The sequence below is a fragment of the Podarcis bocagei genome (assembly GCF_964188305.1).
Source record: "Podarcis bocagei genome assembly, chromosome: 16".
Classification (NCBI taxonomy): domain Eukaryota; kingdom Metazoa; phylum Chordata; class Lepidosauria; order Squamata; family Lacertidae; genus Podarcis; species Podarcis bocagei.
The window spans coordinates 3,083,953-3,100,068 of record NC_138142.1 but is presented as its reverse complement, the minus strand read 5'-3'; the positions used below and the strand labels follow the sequence as shown (position 1 = coordinate 3,100,068).

General features: G+C 45.9%; 1 long non-coding RNA gene across 1 annotated transcript; it reads left to right on the top strand.

Annotated features, from left to right (window-relative positions):
• The first annotated feature begins 44 nt into the window (after window positions 1-44).
• LOC308575677 lies at window positions 45-8,210 on the top strand. Its single transcript, XR_014002909.1, has 3 exons — window positions 45-563; window positions 3,378-3,495; window positions 6,134-8,210. It is a non-coding gene; the product is annotated as an uncharacterized lncRNA (long non-coding RNA).
• The last annotated feature ends 7,906 nt before the right edge of the window (window positions 8,211-16,116 follow it).

The window sequence follows — 16,116 nt, the reverse complement described above, 5'->3', positions numbered from 1 at the left end:
CTGCAACTGTAGCTCTGTGAGGGGAATGGGGTCTCTTCAGAACTCACAGTGCCCTTAACCCTTTAGAGTGGCATGGCACTGCTTTAAATGTACAGGCTTGCTGAATGGCCCAGATGTGCATCATCCCACTGTTGACCAATTCTTGTCAAACAAAAGACCCTCCTCCAGTGCCAGGGCTATGTGTGTTGGCCCCAATCCCATAGAATGCAGAAAATCAGGACCAGCCCCACATCATCAGTGTCCCTGGTGAAGAGCGTCTTTGGCAGTCCCTCCAACTTCTGATTACATTTTTTTTATTGTGTATGTATAGCTCATTTAACAATTTTCATGCCAGATTTGCATGCATGATTTATCCCTGTCTAATAAGCCTGTATTTATTTGTGCCATATGAACTGTTTGGACTATTTGTTTCGGCTATTGATAATGACAGGCGTCCACACACCCCAAACCTGATATCCTCAGAAGTTACCTACATCACCTGCAGAAAACCCACAGAATGTAATCCTTGGCATAGATTCCACTTTCCTGGGAACATCATCTTTCATGTAGGAACCAATTAAAAGGTAATCTATAGTCCTGATGACAACAACAAAGATCTGCTTGAGATTGAGTGTGGGTGATACCTTCTGAAACCTTAGAAGGCAGAGAGACACCTTAACACAATATCCACTGGCTGGAGGCAGGGCCCTATGTTTTGCTTGCCTTTCTCTCTCTCTCTTTTTAAGGAGACTAAATTATGCTAAATAGTTTTTTAAAAGCCAGATTAGTTATACAAGACAAGGCAAAAAAATACCTCATTTGTGTTTATTAGCCGCATGCTCTAGTGGAATGGAAGCCCATCACAGGCCATACCCCAACATTACTTTGTTCTGCATAACTTTATCCTTTAGCAATTATTTTGAATTTTGTGTGTTTAATGAATGCCCAGAGTCTTGGCAACTTGTATACTATGCCTCCAACTCAGCACTTTTGCATGCATTTTTCTGGAATTGTGGGACGAGCACACACATATACGGCTTGCATGTCACTTATATAGCAATTAACTATTTTCACTGATTGTGTGTATATGGAGTTCTGCCTTTTAAACCACTGCCTCCTCATCTTCTAAGGCAGGACTCCACGTGGGTTTTCTCTTTCCTCCGTCAGGCACTGCTGAGTTGACAGATGTTACAAAACTTGGAGTCTGGCATTATTGTCATTCCACAGGATCTCTCTATCAGAACCAAAGTGAGCACTGTGGCTCAGCAGTCATGGTGTCCACACAGGGCCACTTCAAGGTTTTTAAACGAGGCCTCATTTGCTCCGCCTCCATGTTTTTCTGAACTAAACGGCTGCTTGACTAAGGTTCCCCCTCCCAGCAAGACCCCACTTTTTCTGCATTCCATCAATGAGTGGGATGGCCCCCTAGAACTGCTTTCTTTCTCCCACCCCCTACTTTTTTTTTTTAAAAAAAATATTTTTATTAAATATTTTAGTTTACAAAAATATGTGCATTGTTACAAGTGAATAGTAAGGAGAACCTGCACAAGTGATGCTGACACAAAACCCCCCACATACACTAAGCAGAATAGAAGCATTGCCACCCGACCCCACCCACCATTCCCCCCTCCACCACTGTTCCCCTTTTCTTCCTAATGTAACACTAATGTCTCAACAAATGAAACTGATCTGTAGAAAATGTAACTTGAAAAAAGAGGCAGGGCACATACTTTTGTAAAAAATATGTTGTGTGTGTGTGTGTGTGTGTGCGCGCGCGTGTGTGTGTGCGCGCGCATTGTCTCTTTTTTCAAGTTGTGTTTTCTACAGATCAGTTTCATTTGTTGTGAGACATTAGTGCTACATACTGTGTTAGGTTAGGAAGAAAAGAGGGGGAGGGGGCAATGGTGAGTGGGGTGGGGTAGTTATGTCCCACCCCCTACTTGAGGACTTTCTCCGCCTGCCCTTCCAGCCTAAAACAACAACAACACACACATCCAAGCTGGCTGCCAGCAGAATTTTCAGCTCAAATCCTTCCTTCTGAAAACCAACCTTTCCCAAAACTTGACCTTAATCTTCATCCTCAACCAAAATAAATCCCATGGGCATTTCCAGGCATGAGGCAATTTGGTTTGTCATGCCAGAGTAAGTGGACTGTTTTGGTCACAATACTCATTTGCAGTGCTTTTTTCCTAAAAAAAAGTTTAGGGGTACTCTCATTTTCCTACTCATATTGAAATACTGCCCCTCAACGAGGCCAAACTTAGATTCACAAAATGTTTAGGGGTATGTGTACCCCTGCGTCCCCCCAGAAAAAAGCACTGCTCATTTGCATGCTGAGTGTCTTCTTTTCTGTGTTAGGAATGATCCAAAGTGCATAGGAAGGGGTGCATCAAAGTATATATCAGCCCCATGACAATGTTCTGTTTGTAATCCTCTGCGCTGTCACCTGGAATGAGCCTCACTAAGCAGCTGGACTCACTTCCAAATAAACATGCACAATTTTTCATATATGTGCATCCGTGTCACTCTCTTCATTCATTTGTTTGCTACCTTTGTCTGTCCCATTCAGATCTTCGCCTCGGTGGCTCCTTGATTGTCAACTTTAGATTATAAACTCCTCAAGGGTTTACAGAATTCTGAAACTAGCTAATAGCACTGTATAAAAGAAACATAAAACAGCCAGGTCAGTATTTCCAGCCTTGCACCAGAACCCATATGCATACCCCAAGTTCCCAAGCCTTTCCAGGCTACTATTCAAACACATCCCTAACATGGTTGTTCGGCCTGCCCTTGGAAAACCGACAGGCATGATACAGATATCTGCATTTTTCCAGCTTTGGGAATCTAATAGAAGGTCTGGAGATGGAAGGGGGATTTAGGCCAGGAAAACGGGGCCTGGGGAAGACATATACATCCATTACCATAAGTACTATAGCTTCAATGCATTGGACAGTCAGAGGCAGTGCGCTACCGAATAGCTGCTGGAAAGCACAGAAGGGGCGAGTGTTCGTGGGCTCAGGTCCTGCTTGCAGCTTTCCCACAGGCAATCTGGTTGGCCGAGAAGAAGATGGTCATTGGGCTAAGTCAGCAGGCTTTTCTCCTGTTCATACATTATGTTCAATCAGAAACAGACATGCACAACCCAACAACTCTCCACATTAGGTGTTTTCAATCACTTCTGTTTTGCATCTTGCTCTGTGACTGCATGAACAACATACATTTGAAGTGTATGCCCCCCCAATAATAATCATGGGAACTGTAGTTTACTCCTCACAGAGCAACCATTGACAGCACTCTTAGCAAACTACAGTTCACAGGAGTCTTTGGTTGTGTGTGCTTTAAATGTGCTTTAGATAGATGGCAAGATGTGATTATGATGTGCAAATCTGGTACCTTAGGGAAAGAGCTGCCCACCAAGTTGAACTGATCATTATCCTTGTGAGTGAGATTGACTTAACACAGGACTCTTCTGTTCTTTGCAACACGTGGTTCCATCTTTAGACCACATGGCATAAGGTAAGAAGTCTCATGGCCATTTCCTACACAAAAACAGCACCAAACTGATGCTTGAGTGTACACTATCAGGGAGCCACAACACTGATAGTGAACATGCCTGTATGATACTCATATTTGCAAGCAAATGTTCACATTTTCCATTTTTAGATGTGCACGGAAATGTTGGGTGCACACTAAAAATGAAATGCGTGAAGCAGGGCTCTACTCTTAGCCTGTGAGCTTTGCAAGCATGATGTGGACATGTACACTCTCCATAGCAAATGCATTACTCAACATTCCACATCGGTGAGCCGAAGAGAAAAAATATTTGGGCCAGGGTGAGTGGGACAAATTAATAACTCAACACTGCCCCCGCCCTCGCTGCAGGCTAGGCTGACATCCAAACTCCCAAACTTAACAGTCATGGTTTTCCTCCCCTAACCCTGCCAATAAGCATCCGGATTCTATGCTAAATTAATTTTCCAGAAATTGCAAAGGCTTACATTGATGAATGGAATGCGGGTAGAGCAACTGAAACTCTCTCCAGCATCCTCCTGACTTAGCCTACTTTTCTGGGCCAAATACAACAAAACGGGTGGGATGGGGAATTAGATCCCATTTCAATTAAAAAACTGAAGACTGAGTTCCAAAGATCAGCCCATTCTGTAAGCTTGCACTGTTTACCAAAACTTACCTGGACAATGTAAAGGCTACTTGTGGGTGGCTCTGTGGCTTGCTGATCATAAGGTCGGCGGTTCGAATCTGCTAACCCAGGCTCCCGTTGCTCGGTCCCTGCTCCTGCCAACCTAGCAGTTCGAAAGCATGTCAAAGTGCAAGTAGATAAATAGGTACCGCTCCGGCGGGAAGGTAAACGGTGTTTCCGTGCGCTGTTCTGGTTCACCAGAAGCAGCTTAGTCATGCTGGCCACATGACCCGGAAGCTGTACGCCGGCTCCCTCGGCCAGTAAAGCGAGATGAACGCCGCAACCCCAGAGTCGGCCACGACTGGACCTAACGGTCAGGGGTCCCTTTACCTTTACCTCAGGCTTCAATACATCATGCATGATACATATTTGCATGTATTTGCATAATTAGGGGGGGAGAAGAGCAAACTATCCAGAGCCTCACCTCTTGACCATTGGAACATCTGCACACAGCAGTGTAGCAACCCCCACTGACACCTAGGGCGGACCAAAGTTGTTGAGCCATTGGCCATGACAAATCTGAATCAAAAATAAGTACAGTGGTACCTCGGGTTAAGTACTTAATTTGTTCTGAAGGTCCGTTCTTAACCTGAAACTGTTCTTAACCTGAAGCACCACTTTAGCTAATGGGGCCTCCTGCTGCCGCCACACCGCTGGAGCACGATTTCTGTTCTCATCCTGAAGCAAAGTTCTTAACCTGAAGCACTATTTCTGGATTAGCGGAGTCTGTAACCTGAAGCGTCTGTAACCCAAGGTACCACTGTACAAGCAAAAGGGGTATTGCACCACAAATAACAGTCTCTGCATCTCCCTTAAAGTTCACTGCTATACAGTGGTACCTTGGGTTAAGTACCGTATTTTTCGCTCTATAACACGCACCAGACGATAACACGCATGTAGCTTTTAGAGGAGGAAAACAAGAAAAAAAATATTCTAAACGAAATAGTGGATATATGATTTTTGTGGTTCATGCTGTGGCCACAGACATGTGATCTGACAGTGAGTTTGGAGTAGCCCAATGCAAAAATCCTGAGGATCCATGTGGATCCATGCTTTGTAACCACGGAGGAGGGAAGGAAGGGGAACCATGGATCCTCTGCTCACGACTGCAGCAGATCCCCCCGGCACCCGCAGGCATTCCCTCCGTAACACGCACAGACATTTCCCCTTACTTTCTAGGAGGAAAAAAGTGAGTGTTATGGTGCAAAAAATACGGTACTTAATTCATTCTGGAGGTCTGTTCTTAACCTGAAACTGTTCTTAACCTGAAGCACCACTTTAGCTAATGGGGCCTCCTGCTGCTGCCGCGCCACCGGAGCACGATTTCTGTTCTCATCCTGAAGCAAAGTTCTTAACCTGAAGCACTATTTCTGGGTTAGCAGAGTCTGTAACCTGAAGTGTATGTAACCTGAAGTGTATGTAACCCGAGGTACCACTGTATTGTCCAGTGGCTCCATCCCCCTGCAGCCGAGGAACCGCACTGCCTCCTGCAATCTCCCCTGACACCCGTAAACAAAACCCCCGATGCACGGCAGCAAGCATGAAACATTGCAGACCCCCTGTGCCGTAGTGGAGGTTGCTGCTCACACACTTCCGCTGCGCTTGCTGCTGGTGTGGTGGCTCCTCAATGAAACAACTTTAAATAGCTTGTAGCAGAGTTTCTTCCTCGTGGCAGACGACAAGAGACTTGTGCAAAATACTCAGTCAAGAGTTACTTTATTTCTTGGCTGGTTCACAAGCATTTTAGTTGTGACTATATACAAAACTATTTACGTACCCTTTCCCACCACAGTATAAACTCACAGTATGTGGGTACTCTTTCCTCCTGCAGGGAAGTGCAACCTGCAACTTCCTCCTTTTTCTTTTCAGCTGTAACCAATCAGCCTAGAGTGTCACTCCTAACCTTTAAAGAAAACTTATTTAAAGCTACAAGCACCTTTTTCTGTTTCTTTGCAGAATGACTTCCTAACATGCTGCCCTATGGACCACCATAGTCTGCTCAGTGCAGACCGCTCCCTCCGCTCCTGGCTACTGTCTGGAGCCTGAGGTTCCACTGAGCATTGCTCACCACTAGCCATTTTTCAGGCTCACATATGCAAGCACAATGGCAAGAAACACAACTTCTGACATAGTGAAGTAGCTGCTGTTCAGCTGTGTGGCTGACAAATGCACATTGGCGCAAGTCTCTCAGGTCAACCGAAAAGATATGACAGGAAAGACAGGAAAAGGAATGGGTAGGGATGAAGAAAACAAAGTCCAGGTACCCAAACTTTCCAGGTCCACTTTACAGCTACCAGAGCAGATGGCGAGAACATGGAACTGCAGATGCAGCTATCAGTCCAGCCGGGATAAGATAAGATGAGGGGCTGATGGGATCCCACATGACCCTATAAAACTTCTGAGTCTAGAACGGTCTCAGCAGTTTGTCTTTTGGATAAAGAGCAAGCTGTCAGCAGACTTTTAGTTGGCCACAGTCCATCTTTCTCAACAAAAAGCAACGGAATGTGGGTCCGAAGCAGGTGAAGTCAAACTGCTGTGTTAGCAGCACGGAAGTGACCAGGGCACATGTCTGGGCAGTGTGTCTGGAGGTCCTGAGCTGCCCAGATGACAAGACTCCCCTCTCGGACTCACTGAGGTGGTCCAAAGCAAAGGAAAGCAGTACGTTTGGCACCAGCTTGGCTATAGGAGTTGCTGGAAGGAGGCGTACAAGGCACCACCCAACCCTCTTAGTGACTTCACTCTGGATTTGTGTAGGGTTTGCTCCTTAGCCTTTTCTTCTCCCGAAGATGTCCTGCAAGGCAAGAGGTACAGATTCTCCCCTCTACAACATGCACACTAACCGCCTTCTTGACTCAGTGTCTGTCTCATCTTCTCACTCTACCGGAGCCTGTCTTTGCATGCAGAGAACGTCCCTAACTGACTGAGGGTTTGAGACCCATTGGCTACCCTCACCTGGTTTGGTTGTCCAGCCGAAGCCGATCCTGGAGTGTGGCCGCTTTCACACACTGACAGCTTCTAGGGGCCACAGGTGAGAGCTGAGTGCAGGGTGGGGACCAAAAGTGGAAAACTATCCCAGAAAGAGCATGGCATGTCCCCCACCAGAGGTACTCCCCTCCTCTAACACGCCAAACACCTCAGTTAGCAACTATCCCTACTAGATCCCTGTAGGATAAATTAACACCTAGTCAGCCCTGGCATAATGTGCATGTTTAAAATCTCCATCTCCCCACACCCTCTCACAGCAAGGGGAAGGGGAAGACGGAACATGCCTTCCTTTATTTATGATCAAATTATTCTAACAGAAAAGAGAACTTGATCTTCTGCCCTGTAATAGCTTTTTGGTGTGCCTCTCTGTGAAGAGCTCCGTTTTTAACCTTCAGACCATGATGAGTGTTTTTGATTCTCCCCTTGCAGGCTTTTAGACAGCCTGGTTTCAGCTAAATGTCCTTTGGAAGTACTGACACAGCTGAGCAAATCTCCCACTGGAAGGTGCCCTGTGTTCTAAGTGTGGCAGGAAAAGCGCTGTGGTGCCCTTTCATTGTCATGATCAATTACCATGAAGCAAGATTCCCCACACAGCTCCTTTGAGGGGAGGGAGACCATTCACTTCATGGTTAGTGCTTCAAATGTACTAGTTCGATTTTTCAAAGTTCACTGAACTACTTCAGAAATCTCTGAACTACCCCTGCAATTAGTTTCTGTAACTGCTGGGTGAACTGAACGTGAATTAAATTTGTTTTGGGGAATAAATTTGGATGATTTCTAGTTCATCTTCAAGTTCATTCTCCTATGTATGCTTTATACTCTTTGTGCATTTACACCCAAACACCGTAATTGTTTGGGGAAATAAACTATTCCCATGCCACTGTGTATGTTTTCATGTTTTTCTTGATCTTCTTAAGTATATTTTACACTTCAGCACAACAGCTTATAGCATTCTGAATTCTGAAAAAGAAAAAATACCAAGGATCATTTGGATAAACTTGAACTGCGAACTAAACACAAACCAAAAAAGTTCATTTTGTAAAAGGATGACTGTGAAGTGGAATTAGTCCCTTTTTTGGACATGTCCTTGAATGAGAACTAGTTCCTCTTTAAAATAAAATTTCTAGGTTCTGTTCATCATATCCACTAACAAAAGAGGATTGGCTCTTTCGCTTGTGTTGCTCCGCCTCTCCCTGACAACCTGGAGAGCAAGAGCATAAATGGAAATGCCTTGCAGGGTTGCTCTAAGCATGGTTTCACCCTCAAGTTGCTTTTGCCAGTCTTCCAAGCATGCCTTTACTCCCATGGTGCAGCTAAGAGCCACGCATGGGCATCAAAGTGTACCGCCAAATTCCCTGCTGGAAAAGCTGGATTCTGCATCGTGTGTGTGTGTAGACACATACACATTTGCAAATATGAATAACCTTGAATAGCTCCTCTTACAGAGTCACCACCTGCAGATCACAAAATATGTGACACCAAAAAGGACACTAATTTGCAGTTTATTTGAATACATTAATCTATATGTGTACATTTCTTCCAATATACATATTTCTGTATGCAGTTTTCCCTAAAATGTACATATTTGCAAAGCAGTTTCCTCATATGTAATGCATTTTTGTATGTCATTTCCTATAATATATGCATCTTTGTGCACACTTTCCGCTTGTATTTATAGAGTTTATAGAGTTGGAAGGGACCTCAAGGGTCATCCAGCCCAACCCCCTGCAATGCAGGAATCTCAATTAAAGCATTCATGACTGATGGCTATTCAAGCTCTGCTTAAAAATCACCAATGAGGCAGAGGTCAGCACCTTCCAAGGGAGTCCATTCCACCGTTGAAGGGCTCTTACCGTCAAAAAGTTTAATCAGAATCTCCTTTCTTGTAACTTTAATGCAATGGTTTGGATCCTACCCACTGCAGCAGGAGAAAACAAGCTTTCTCAATCTTCCATGTGACAGCCCTTTCACTATTTGAAGATGACTCTCATATCTCCTCTCAGTCTCCACTTTCTCAGGCTAAACATACTCAGTTCCTTCAAGCGCTCCTCGTAAGGCTTGGTTTCCAGACCTTTGATCATCTTGGTTGCCCTCCTCTCCACACATTCCCACTGCTCAATATTCTTCTTAAATTGTGCTGCCCCAAACTGGACACAGGACTCCAGGTGTGGTCTGACCAAGCCAGAATAGAGCGGTACTATTACTCCAAAGTGGTGTGGATTTTTCCAGGCCTTATGGATGTAAATATGCTATATACTTATATAAATTGCATGGGGAAATTCCTGGTAAAATCTCCAAATGGGATTTCCAGTACTGTAGTTGTTTCGGAAAGCATGAAGTAGGTAAATTCACCTTTAAATGCAAACTGAATCCCGTGTCTCCCTTCATGAGAGCTGGAGTCCTTCCCAAGGCCAACCATCTGGCCTCAAGATCAGCACCACTTCTGGACTCCATGGTCCTCCCTGCCTCATTGGACTCTTGATGTAAGATGTGTGGAAACGGAACTCTTTTTTTTTAAAGAAATAGTTTTTATTAAATATTTAAACAAAACATATTATCCAAAAAACATGTCATCCTTAATTTTTTTCCCATTTTCCTCCCTCCCCCCACCCCACACACAACTCCCCCACCCCCCCACCCCAACTTCCCTCAGCTCCAGTCATTGGTTTCTCTGAGATTTAGTGGTCTCCTGAACACCAGGCCCTCGGTGCCTATTGTAGACGTAAATCAGATTCCAGATTCCAGTCAACAAGATGGAGCTTAGCAGGCCCTGTGTAAACTCCAAGTTTTCCAGTTTGTGAACTGAAACATGCAGTCCTGCCTCAAAATAGCTGAACATCCATATCCAAATCTCCTAGCTGGCTGCTGAGGAGAGACTCCTTGTGCCAGCACCATCAATGCAAACAACTTTTCTCAGCTTTTATGATGTGCCTTAGGCCTCAGCTGCTACTGACCTGATGCAGGAGAAGAAAGAAGCTTTTCAATCCTCATCACCACCATCCAGTCAAACAAAAAACAAAACCACCAGCTGCAAAGTGAGATTCAGTGTGACTATTAGTGAAAGTGGCACAAACAGTGTATGCTTATGTTCCAGAAATAAAATTGGAACATTCGCCTAGTTCAAGTGGAATGCAGGAAAAGCAGGATGGAGAGCCACACATGCTAAGCACATTTGTGCATTTCTTTTCTCCTGTTACCTTTCCCTTATGGGGTATTCCAAAGCCCCTATAGAGTCCTTAAGTGGGTTCCCTATCGGTAGGAGAAAACAACAGAGGCCAACCAGAGAATATTGAGAAGTAAAGTGGCTAGTAAGCCTGATCTTTATTAAAGGAAATAAACTGTTGCCGGAGGGTCCCCACTCACCACACACAGGAGGGAGGAGAACCCCGAGCAATGGTGCGCAAGCCCCTATATAAACTTTTGAAATTGCCCACATGTAGACCAGCATGAGTAGACCATGTAGACCAACTGTAGACCAAACTGCGGGAGGGAGTGGAAGACAGGAGTGCCTGGCACGCTCTGGTCCAGGGGGTCACGAAGAGTCGGACATGACTAAATGACTAAACAACAACAGCCCAAGACCACCACCCCAAAACATCCATCACAGGAGGCGGTCTCCAGCAGAAATTTGAGTGTGTTGCTTCTCTCCTGTCTGCCAGGATACCTGATCATGCCTTACTTGATTGCCTTTTCTGTGTAGCCTGGCCATTCCTTTGAGATGGTAAATACTTAGTTCCCGAATCTCTTCTGCATATTGATAAGTGTGCTCTGCTTAACAGATACTTGCCAGACTGTATTTGAAAAGGGAGGTGTAAGCCCCTACACAGTCAAAAGAGAATTGGAAAGCTTTTCCCATTTCCTTCCTCCTTGCAGAGAAATATTTGAGGTCAATTTGGGAGAGTCAAAATGGCTTCAGGATTGTTCTCCTGTACTATTTCAGACACATGATTTATATAGTTATGTATGTGTTTGCCTTGTACATTTATGAACAGTTATTTTATATTTGAGATCATGGAATCCAACCTTAGAATTCTTATAACTGTACCTTTAAAACACATTAGAAGCACATCATTTCCTTCGAGGGATTCTGCGTCCTATAGTTTACCCCTTACAGAATTATAATTCCCAGCAACCCTTAATAAACCCTGGAATTATCTGCGTGGGAAAATGTGTTTTGAATGGGCTCTGGAGTGTGTACACAGCCTGGGAAAGGCTACAGCTGAACTGCAGGGATATCCATGGCAGTGGAAAGGGGACTTACAAGGTCAGCTGTCCCTTTCTGAGGATGCCCCTCTTCCTCTCTGCCCCCAGAGATGGATTCCTGCCCTGCCCTGGGATCCCGTGGGACCACAGGGTGCAGGTGAGATGCTCAATTGCGGCACTTTTAGTCAGTTTACTCATTCAACATAGGAAGCTTCCTTCTACTGAATTAGGCTTCACCTGACTCAGTGTTGTCTACACAGGCTGGCAGCAATGGCTCTCCAGGGTTTCAGACAGCCGTCCTTCCTGGCCATACATGCATTCCTCATGACACAGTTGCAGAATAAAAATATGTTTTGTACTAGGGCTTCTCAGACTATCTGATGTGGTGACGCGCAATTACTTCCTCATGCCATGTGCCAGGGACTTGCACCATATTTGGTCCCAGAAGCATCCCACTCAACCAGGGCAGTGGTGGAGCTTCTCCGGACCAACAGCCAATGGCTCACAGACCAGCACCAGTCTGTGGACCACCATTTTGAGATGCACTGCTCTACATGATTATAGATGGTGCACACACGTGGGGTAGCGGGCACACCAATTAGAAGAGGTGTTCCCCAAGGTCCATATAAGAAAAAATATTACAGTTATTAACTTTGTGAAAGCAAACAGCTGACCAATTAACAAGGAGACACATTTGCATCCGCACCATACATGCTGCATGGCTTTCCTCAAAAAATCCTGAGAACTGCAGTTTGCCCCTCACAGAGCTACAATTTCAAGCACCTTTGGCTACAGCTCCCAGGAAGCTTTGGGGAAGCAGCTCTAAATTCGTTGACTGAAGGTTGCAGCTCTGGTCTTTGCTTGGCTGCTACGTCACTGTAAAATGCAGCTAGGCGCATCAAAGCAGCATGTTCCCTTCCCCAGTTTGGCAGGGCCAGAAACAGTATCTCCTCCACTCCACACTCTTAGAAGAATGGAGGGAGTGTCGAGGACATGGCTAATGTTCTGTTGAAAGATGACTTTTGGGTCAGCAGTGGTCATTTTTAAAATCACAAGGGTGGACTTCCGGCGAGGCAGCATGGCGGCTGCAACAGCAGAAAAGAGCTCCTGAAGCCAGCCAGAGTAAAAGGCTCTGTCTGGCCACCCCAGGGCTCCCAGGTCTGCTGCCGCCAGCACCGCCAGCGGAGAGGAATCGGGGGTGCCCAGGCATCTATCAAAGGAGCCAAAACACCCCCCCCCACGACTGAGATTGAGCCGGAAAGGCACCCGACCACCCCCCCAACAGCAGAGAGGAGCTCCAAAACCAGGAGGACAGTGGAGCCAACGCAAAGAGGGAGAAAGAAAGGGGGAGAGAGGAAGAAAAAGAAAGAAAAAGGAGCCCCAAACTTACTGCTGCCGCCCCCATCTCTGCCAAGGAGAAAGCAGAGGAGAGGTACGTGAGCACGGAAAGGCAAAAAAGGCTCCGAAAAAAAACAACACGTGGCTGAGCCCCACCGGGAAACACAGAGAAGCAGCATAACAAAGGAGAAACTACCTTTTTTTTCCCCCTTCCCTCTTTTTTTTTAACCCCCTTCCCTTTTTTTAACCCCTCCCTCCCCTCCCTCCTATATATATATATATATATATATATATATATATATATATATATATATTTGCTTTCGTAGATTTTCACGGGTACAGGAATGCAGGTTTTGGTGTCTTCGGGTGTCTTCCCGTGTAAGAGTTGGGGTGTCTAGGCGACGTTTCGACGAGGTCTCACTCGTCATCTTCAGGCTGGTGCTTTCGGCTTCTTGTTACTGGAACAGAGCAGGATCTCAGTGTTTGAGTTCCTATAAATACTGTTGAGGGGGTGTGGTGTATAGCCTCCAACGTTCTGGGCAGAGAGGAAGTTCCCAGGTTAGTGTGCAATCCCTACACAGATCTGGCTGGCACAGGGCACAAAACCACAGCTCGCCCCTATACACGAAGCCAAGCCAGAGCACAACTATTTGCAGTACAGCCATCTTCTCAGAAAAACTCTTCACAAGCTCAAGAGGTCAAGACACGAAAGCTTTAGCAACTAATCCACACCTAATGACCCTCCTAAGTGGTACTCAGAATATCACTCAAGAAATCACTCAAGATATCCCTCAAGTAATTAATGAACAAAAGAAGAAAAGGCACACTAACCTGGGAACTTCCTCTCTGCCCAGAACGTTGGAGGCTATACACCACACCCCCTCAACAGTATTTATAGGAACTCAAACACTGAGATCCTGCTCTGTTCCAGTAACAAGAAGCCGAAAGCACCAGCCTGAAGATGACGAGTGAGACCTCGTCGAAACGTCGCCTAGACACCCCAACTCTTACACGGGAAGATACCCGAAAACACCAAAACCTGCATTCCTGTACCCGTGAAAATCTACGAAAGCATATATATATATATATATATATATATATATATATATATATATATACCCTTTTTTATCCCTCCCCCCCATATACCTACTTTTATCTCTTTTCCTTTTAAAAGAGGGTCCACTGCTGCTGCAGCCACCCTTTATTTGAATCTTTACCGCTGATATTACTGTACTATCTCTCCTCTCTTTCAACTCTCTTTTTGTCTCTCCCTCCCCCTTCTCTTTTACTCCAATCTCCCCTCTCCCCCCCGCCTCCCCTTCTTCTTTCTTTCTTCTTCTTCCCTTTCTTCTCCCTCCACCCTTTACATATAGCCTATTTGTCTGTCTCTGTTTCTGAGCGCACTCCCAATCCCAACTTCCACCTTAACTGGACCCCAATACCCCTTTTGGGCATATACAACCCCCTCCTAACACATATTTCCCCTGGCCCCACCCCTCCAATCTCTTGCATCCCTACCTGCTAACCCCCCTCCCTTTATATGAACTGTCTGTCCATTAGTCTACCCATCTCTGCTTACCTGCCCCCCCCGCCTCGGCGGCATCGCTGAGGCATCTACAGAAGCCCTAAAGAAGTTCTTAAAACACAGACTAGAAGTGACACAAATGACCACCTAATCCAAACGCTCTGTAGAAGCCACCAACCAACAAAGCCTGATCAGCTCAGCAACCCAACAACACCCAGGAATCACCACTGCCACAACTCCTAACCACCACACGCCCTACCCCAAGAGGACGCCAAGCCAACCTCAAACCAAAATCAGGGAGACCAAGACGACACCAACCAGGGAGATGGCAAACAATGCTAAGACGGTAACTCCCTTTCAAGACGATGACCACCCAATAACGAAACGAGATCTGAGGGAAATGGAAGCAAGACTAGAAGAAACACTGAAAGCCACAATGGCTCCCATGCAGGTACTAATCAACAATCTAACCTCCAAAGTGGAAGCTCTAGAGAACAAGAACCAAATGCAAGAAAGAATAATAGAGCAATACCGGGAAGAGAATGCAGGTGTGAACAAGAAACTGGACGAACTGGTAAACCTAATGGAAGCAGAACACAGAGAGATGAAAATTAAGCAAGCCGACCTTGAAGACCGCAATAGACGTTGTAACATCCGCTTCCGCAACTTTCCTGAAAAAACAGAGGAGAAAAGCCCAGCAGACCTAATTATACGCTGGCTGAAAAACACAATCCCAAGCCTGAAACTTGAGGCAGATGACTTGGAGAGGGCTCACAGAGCCCTAAAACCTATGCCAAAACCCAGCGCCCCCCCCCCCAAGAGACATCATTGTATGCTTCACACGCTACAAAAAGAAGGAAGAGGTATGGCACCACCTCAAAAACTCAACCAACCTTCGATATGGAGAAACCCCTATTCTGGCCTTGCAGGACCTGTCTCAGGATACCCTAAACCGGAGGAAAAGCCTGCGCCCATGCACCCAGCGTCTCCAACAAGCAGGGATCAAATACCGATGGGGCTTCCCCTTCCGCCTCATTGTAACAACCAATACAACGCAACACATGGCTACCAACATACCTGAGGCCCTGCAACTACTAAAGAACCTTGAGCTCGACCTCCCACCGGAATGGCAACCGACAAACCCACCAAGTGACAGCCCCAACCAGGAGGAAACAACAGCAAACAACTGGACAACGGTAGAGAAGAAAAAGAAACAACAGAAGCGGCACAACAACGAAAACCAATACAGGCAAGCATCATGCTCAGAACCGTCCCGCCGGCCATACGACACAAGAAACCAGACCAAGATTAACCAAACCAATTCATCGCAGATGGACAACCCTACAACAACAACAACCCCAGCTGAATGAAGCAACCAGGAAAAACCACAAACTGAAGGACTGGTGATTTCCCCCCCTTTCCCCCCCTCTCCCCCCCAAAAAACCCATAGATTTAGTTAACACCATCAAGATCCCCCCCAGCCCCGCACCCCCACAGGAATCCCCACCCCAACACCAGTCCAGACGACCTCAACCACATTCCCCATCACCCACACTTCAACACCCCCATACTCCATACTAGGGGAAAACAACTCCTCCAACCTTAATAACACAACCCACAATCAGGCTAAAATCTGATACCCAACCAGCACTATGGTGGCACCAGAGCGTACCAACACCCACATCCCCACCCCAACACACCAACAATGTTGCTCATAACATTGGCAACATTGTTTATGAACCTCATACCTGACAGCGACGTTACAAAGTCACTTCACACTGTCTCACTGATTACCCCCTATCGCAAACAACAGGGGGGATGGCCTGTCCTTGAACATGGCCTTCCACACCAGCTGAGACCTAGGACCAACCGGCTAAATGCCAGATGG